We start from the raw sequence: 6,309 nt of genomic DNA, 5'->3' as shown, positions 1-6,309 counted from the left end.
AAACTGTAGGTCGATCTCAGACGAGATCTGTGGCGGTGGTTGGCACTATTGTGTCCAACTTATTGGACTTGTTGGTGCTCCTGATCCTTCGTCACCGGAGGGTGGTGGTACCTGCAAAAGACTCTGATGCTTAAGTTAGCACGTGCTTTTGGTAGGTCTTTAGTAGAATCAGAGTATGAGTTATACCTAGGTGCTCCAGTGTATTTATAATGGTGTAGAGTGACCTTTTCTGGAGTTAAGATAGTTATCTTATCTTATCTTTGAGTGAGGTCATCTTATCTTTAAGGGGAACCACTTTTATCTTTCTAGGCTTTAGATTTGGGCTGGGTTCCTTCATTTGGGCGCTCTTTGGGCTCTTCTGGTGATTTGGCCGGGCTCTTTGAGAAGAGGTTGGGTAATCTTGACCTGAAGAGGACAGTCGACTTGTCTTCAACCAGCTCGGTTCGTACAGCTCGACCCAGGCAGGAACAACATCAATATGGAAGAACACTCTCGACTGGGAGAAACTTCAAGAGCCAATTTTTCCTATTCTTCTGGAGACAAAGACAAAGCCAAAAAAGAAAGAAGAGTCAATTGCCGAGAAGCCCAGGAAATATCATAACTACACCCCCTCCGAGTATCCATAGTAGACGTCTACAGGGAAATATGTCGCAATGAGAAGATCCCGCCTCCCTGTCTGATCAAACACAAAAAAAGAAGAAAGTCAGACGGAATATTGCGAATACCTCAAACTCTACGGACACCCCACCAACGAATGCTATGACCTGAAAAACATCATAGACATGTTGGCCCGGGAAGGACGACTGGACCAATACCTAGCCAACAGGACGGACGACCAAAGGAAGAGAAGAAGAGATGAAGACAGAGGACGGCCAGAATGCCCCACTCTCTCCCAGGAAAGGCACGTCCATATGATCAATGGAAGATTCACAGGAGGTGGGATCTCAAGATTGTCCCATAAAAGGCACCTTAAGGAGGTATACCATGTCCCAGAGGTGAGTCAACCAGTTGACCTTTCCACGATCTCTTTTACCAAAGAAGACGTTGCAGGCATTGCCCCAAGGCATGACGATCCCATAGTAATCACCATCATACTGGTAAACGCCAACCTCCACCGAACTCTGGTCGACTAGGGGAGTTCGGCTGACATCCTATTCAAAGCCACTTTCGACAAGCTCAGATTCAAAGAAAAAGAGTTAAAGGCATATTCCAATAGCCTATTCGGGCTGGGAGACAACCCGATTCAACCTCTCAGATACATCTCATTGCACACTACCTTTAAGAAGGGAGCCCAGTCCAGAACATTAAGCATCGACTTCATTGTAGTCGATGTAAGCTCGGCATATAACACCCTCCTAGGCCAGACAACTCTAAATCAACTCGCCGCAGTAGTCTCTACTCCACACTTATGCATGAAATTCCCAACTACGGAAGGCATAGCCACCATAAAGGGTGATCAGACGCTTTAGTTGAAAATTGGCGTTAAACGCCAGAAATGGGCACTAGCCTGGCGTTTAACGCCAGAATTGGCATAAAGAGCATTTTTGCTCGCCACTTGGTGCAAGGATGAATTTTCCTTGACACCTCAGGATCTGTGGACCCCACAAGATCCCCACCTACCCCACCACTCTCTTTCTTCTTCACTCATTCACCAATCACCTCAATACCTATTCCCCAAAAACCTCTCACCTATCAAATCCCATCTTTTTTTCTTCACCACTCACATCCATCCTTCATAAAACCCCACCTACCTCACCATTCAAATTCAAAACACTTTCCCTCCCAAACCCACCCTCACATAGCCGAACATTACACCCTCTCTCCACTCCTATATAAACCCATCTTCACTCCTTCATTTTCACACAACCTAAACACTACTTCTTCCCCTTAGCCGAACCACAAAGCCTCCTCCATCTCCTTCATTTCTTCTTCTTCTACTCTCTTCTTTCTTCTTTTGCTCGAGGACGAGCAAACCTTTTATGTTTGGTGTGGTAAAAGCATTGCTTTTTGTTTTTCCATAACCATTTATGGCATCCATGGCCGGAGAAACCTCTAGAAAGAGGAAAGGGAAGGCAAAAGCTTCCACCTCCGAGTCATGGGAGATGGAGAGATTCATCTCAAGGGTGCATCAATACCACTTCTATGAAGTTGTGGCCATGAAGGAGGTGATCCCCGAGGTCCCTTTCAAACTCAAAAAGAGTGAATATCCAGAGATCGGACATGAGATCTGAAGAAGAGGTTGGGAAGTTCTTACCAACCCCATTCAACAAGTCGGAATCTTAATGGTTCAAGAGTTCTATGCTAATGCATGGATCACCAAGAACCATGATCAAAGTGTGAACCCGGACCCAAAGAATTGGCTTACAATGGTTCGGGGGAAATACTTAGATTTTAGTTCGGAAAATGTAAGGTTGGCATTCAACTTGCCCATGATGCAAGGAGATGAACACCCTTACACTAGAAGGGTCAACTTTAATCAAAGGTTGGACCAAGTCCTCATGGACATTTGTGAAGAGGGCGCTCAATGGAAGAGAGATTCAAGAAGAAAGCCTGTTCAACTGAGAAGGCATGACCTCAAGCCCGTGGCTATAGGATGGTTGGAGTTTATCCAACGCTCAATCATTCTGACTAGCAACCGGTCCGAAGTTACTATAGACCGGGCTATCATGATTCATAGCATCATGATTGGAGAGGAAGTAGAAGTTCATCAGGTTATATCCCAAGAACTTTATAAGGTGGCGGACAAGTCCTCTACCTTGGCAAGGTTAGCCTTTCCTCATCTCATTTGTCACCTCTGTTATTCAGTTGGAGTTGACATAGAGGGAGACACCCTCATTGATGAGGACAACGCCATCACTAAGAAAAGGATGGAGCAAACAAGAGACCCCTCTCATCATGAAATCCCTAAGATGCCTCAAGAGATTCACTTTCCTCCATAAAACTATTGGGAGCAAATCAATACCTCCCTAGGAGAATTGAGTTCCAACATGGGACAACTAAGGGTGGAGCACCAAGAACATTCCATCCTCCTCCATGAAATTAGAGAAGATCAAAGAATCATGAGAGAGGAGCAACAAAGGCAAGGAAGAGACATTGAGGAGCTCAAGCACTCCATAAGAACTTCAAGAGGAAGAACAAGCCGCCATCACTAAGGTGGACCCGCCCTTTAATCTCCTTATTCCTTAATTTCCTGTTTTTCAAAAAATCATGCTTATGTCTATTCATGTTTGTGTCTTATGATCATTAGTGTCTTAGTCTCTATGCCTTAAAGTTATGAACGTCCTATGAATCCATCACCTTTTCTAAATGAAAAATGTTCTTAATTGAAAAAGAGAAGAATTGCATAAATTTTAAATTTTATAACAGATTAATTATTTTGATGTGGTGGCAATATTTTGGTTTCTAAATGTATGCTTGAACAGTGCATAAATCTTTTGAATTTGTTGTTCATGAATGTTGGCTCTTGAAAGAATGATGAAAAAGGAGACATGTTACTGAGGATCTGAAAAATCATAAAAATGATTCTTGAAGCAAGAAAAAGTAGTGAATACAAAAAAAAAAGGGAAAGAGAAAAACGAAAAAAAGAGAAAGAGAGAAAAACGAAAAAAAAAGAGAGAAAAGAAAAAAATAAAATTGTGATCCAAAGCAAAAAGAGTGTGCTTAAGAACCCTGGACACCTCTAATTGGGGACTCTAGCAAAGCTGAGTCACAATCTGAAAAGGTTCACCCAGTTATGTGTCTGTAGCATGTATGTATCCGGTGGTAATACTGGAAGACAGAGTGCTTTGGGCCACGGCCAAGACTCATAAAGTAGCTATGTTCAAGAATCATCATACTTAACTAGGAGAATCAATAACACTATCTGGATTCTGAGTTCCTATAGAAGCCAATCATTCTGAATTTCAAAGGATAGAGTGAGATGCCAAAACTATTCAGAGGCAAAAAGCTAAAGCCCCGCTCATCTAATTAATACTGATCTTCATAGATGTTTTTGGAGTTCATTGCATATTCTCTTCTTTTTATCTTATTTGATTTTCAGTTGCTTGGGGAAAAGCAACAATTTAAGTTTGGTGTTCTGATGAGCGGATAATTTATACGCTTTTTGGCATTGTTTTTAGTATGTTTTAGTTAGTTTTTAGTATATTTTTATTAGTTTTTAGTTAAAATTCACTTTTCTGGACTTCACTATGAGTTTGTGTATTTTTCTGTGACTTCAGGTATTTTCTGGCTGAAATTGAGGGACCTGAGCAAAAATCTGATTCAGAGGCTGAAAAGGACCACAGATGTTGTTGGATTCTGACCTCCCTGCACTCGAAGTGGATTTTCTAGAGCTACAGAAGCCCAATTGGTGCGCTCTCAACTGCGTTGGAAAGTAGACATCCTGGGCTTTCCAGCAATATTTAATAGTCCATACTTTGCCCGAGATTTGATGGCCCAAACCGGCGTTCCAAATAAGCTCAAAATTGCCCGGCGTTAAACGCCAGAACTGGCACAAGAATGGGAGTTAAACGCCCAAACTGGCACAAAAGCTGGCGTTTAACTCCAAGAGATGTCTCTACACAAAAATGCTTCAATGCTCAGCCCAAGCACACACCAAGTGGGCCCGGAAGTTGATTTTTATGTCATTTACTCATCCTTGTAAACCCTAGGCTACTAGTTCTCTACAAATAGGACCTTTTACTATTGTATTCTTATCTTGGTAGCTATCTTTAGTCTTATGCTATCTTAGATCATGGGGGCTGGCCTCACGGCCATGCCTAGACCTTGTTCTTATGTATTTTCAACGGTGGAGTTTCTACACACCATCGATTAAGGTGTGGAGCTCTGCTGTACCTCGAGTATTAATGCAATTACTATTGTTCTTCTATTCAATTCAGCTTATTCTTGTTCTAAGATATTCATTTGCACCCAAGAACATGATGAATGTGATGATGATGTGACACTCATCATCATTCTCACTTATGAACGAGTGCCTGACAACCACTTCTGTTCTACAAGCAAACAATGCTTGAATGTTTATCTCTTGGATCCCTTGATCAGAATCTTCGTGGTATAAGCTAGAATTGATGGCAGCATTCAAGATAATCCGGAAGGTCTAAACCTTGTCTGTGGTATTCTGAGTAGGATTCAATGATTGAATGACTGTGACGAGCTTCAAACTCCTGAAGGTTGGGCGTTAGTGACAGACGCAAAAGAATCACTGGATTCTATTCCAACCTGATTGGGAACCGACAGATGATTAGCCGTGCCGTGACAGAGTGCGTAGAACATTTTCACTGAGAGGATGCGAGGTAGCCACTGACAACGGTAAAACCTTACATACAGCTTGCCATGGAAAGGAGTAAGAAGGATTGGATGAAGACAGTAGGAAAGCAGAGAGACGGAAGGGACAAAGCATCTCCATTTGCTTGTCTGAAATTCTCACCAATGAATTACATAAGTATCTCTATCTTTATCTTTATGTTTTATTCATAAATCATCTATAACCATTTGAATCTACCTGACTGAGATTTACAAGATGACCATAGCTTGCTTGATACCAACAATCTCTGTGGGATCGACCCTTACTCGCGTAAGGTTTATTACTTGGACGACCCAGTGCACTTGCTGGTTAGTTGTGCGAAGTTGTGATAAAGAGTTGAGATTACAATTGTGCGTACCATGTTGATGGCGCCATTGATGATCAAAATTTCGTGCACCACTACTTTTAGAGATTTATTTTGGATCTCATGAAATTTTTACATCTGAATTTGTATCTTCTATGGCATGAGTCTCTAAACCCCATGGTTGGGGGTGAGGAGCTCTACTGTGTCTCGATGAATTAATGCAATTACTTCTATTTTCTATTCAATCACACTTGTTTCTATTCTAAGATATTCATTCGCAGCTCAACATGATGAATGTGATGATCCGTGACACTCATCACCATTCTCAACCTATGAATGCGGGTCTGACAACCACCTCTGTTCTACCTTAGATTGAATGTAAATCTCTTGGGTTCATGGTTCACTAGTTTGACTGCCTCTCCTGACAACAGAGCATTCAAATCCTTAAGATCAGAGTCTTCGTGGTATAAGCTAGAATCAATTGGTAGCATCCCTGATATCTGGAAAGTATAAACCTTGTCTATGGTATTCCGAGTAGGATCCGGGAAGGGATGACTGTGACGAGCTTCAAACTCATGAATGCTGGGCGCAGTGACAGTGTGCAAAAGGATCAATGGATCCTATTCCAACATTAGTGAGAACCAACAGATGATTAGGCGTGTACATGGACCCTTTTCACTGAGAGGACGGCTGGTAGCCATTG

This window comes from Arachis hypogaea, chromosome 5 (assembly GCF_003086295.3).
Source record: "Arachis hypogaea cultivar Tifrunner chromosome 5, arahy.Tifrunner.gnm2.J5K5, whole genome shotgun sequence".
Lineage (NCBI taxonomy): Eukaryota > Viridiplantae > Streptophyta > Magnoliopsida > Fabales > Fabaceae > Arachis > Arachis hypogaea.
Note: the sequence above shows the minus strand (reverse complement) of the source record.